The sequence below is a fragment of the Impatiens glandulifera genome, chromosome 2 (genome assembly GCF_907164915.1).
Source record: "Impatiens glandulifera chromosome 2, dImpGla2.1, whole genome shotgun sequence".
Taxonomy (NCBI): domain Eukaryota; kingdom Viridiplantae; phylum Streptophyta; class Magnoliopsida; order Ericales; family Balsaminaceae; genus Impatiens; species Impatiens glandulifera.
Window position 1 is genome coordinate 19,550,342 of NC_061863.1, and position 867 is coordinate 19,551,208.

The 867-nt window shown below is 31.5% G+C and overlaps 1 protein-coding gene and 1 non-coding gene across 2 annotated transcripts in view; both read left to right on the top strand.

Moving 5' to 3' along the window:
- The first annotated feature begins 554 nt into the window (after positions 1–554).
- On the top strand, positions 555–626 carry TRNAT-GGU. Its single transcript has one exon. It is a non-coding gene; the product is annotated as a tRNA-Thr (tRNA).
- A 62-nt stretch (positions 627–688) lies between these two features.
- The window catches only part of LOC124926322 (photosystem II CP43 reaction center protein-like), a 3,750-nt gene continuing 3,571 nt past the window's right edge, over positions 689–867 (top strand). The window contains 1 exon segment of the mRNA XM_047466521.1: positions 689–867. This exon segment is cut by the window's right edge and continues 1,902 nt beyond it. The gene's annotated coding sequence lies outside the window, so the exon portion shown is untranslated.

The window sequence follows — 867 nt, forward strand, 5'->3', positions numbered from 1 at the left end:
AAAAAAATTAAATATTAATACATAATCCAAAAATAGGATTCCCTTAGAGAGCAATTTGTTCGTCAGATCAGAAGGGGATTAAATCCCATTTCTTCCACTTTCATTCATTCATTATTAAGATGTAAGATGAGAGATATTTATCTCTAGCTTACACTAAGTTAGGGGATTAATAACCGCTAAATCTGGAAATGAAAGAGGGCTCAAGAAGTTTTCGAAAAAGGTTTTTCTTAGTTCAGGGGACAAGGACAATCTCTTCATCACACGATCCAAAAAAAATATCTAGATTTTGAATCTATGTCGAATTGGTAGGTGTACATGTATCAATCAAATTCATTTCGTTGGAATGGGAATAAAATCAAGTTAATAAAACAAAAGGTTGGATTTAAAACAATTCATTGTATTTTTTCTAGACTTGCTAGGTAACTCCTTCTAAAATTCTAGAATGAACCACAAACTAGTCACTATGAGTTTAGTGCATATACTTATGTATATAATATATGTACAGAGATGGATTTTATCCGCATAGTGAATGATTCCACATTTGAATCAAACGGGCCCTTTTAACTCAGTGGTAGAGTAACGCCATGGTAAGGCGTAAGTCATCGGTTCAAATCCGATAAGGGGCTTTTACCTTTTTTGATAAAAGTATTCCTAAGTTTGAAGGGAGAATAAAGAGATTGTTAATCGTTGTAAAAAAAAACAATTGTATTATAAGTTATATAATGAGTTATAGTAGTTATAAAATTGAGCATTTTGTCATAAAATTTGAATTATCATGAATAGTGATAAGTCGTCTTTTGAATCGACAAATATCTCCACTTTCCATTATGCCAATCAACAAAAGAAAAAAGTAAGTGGACCTGACCC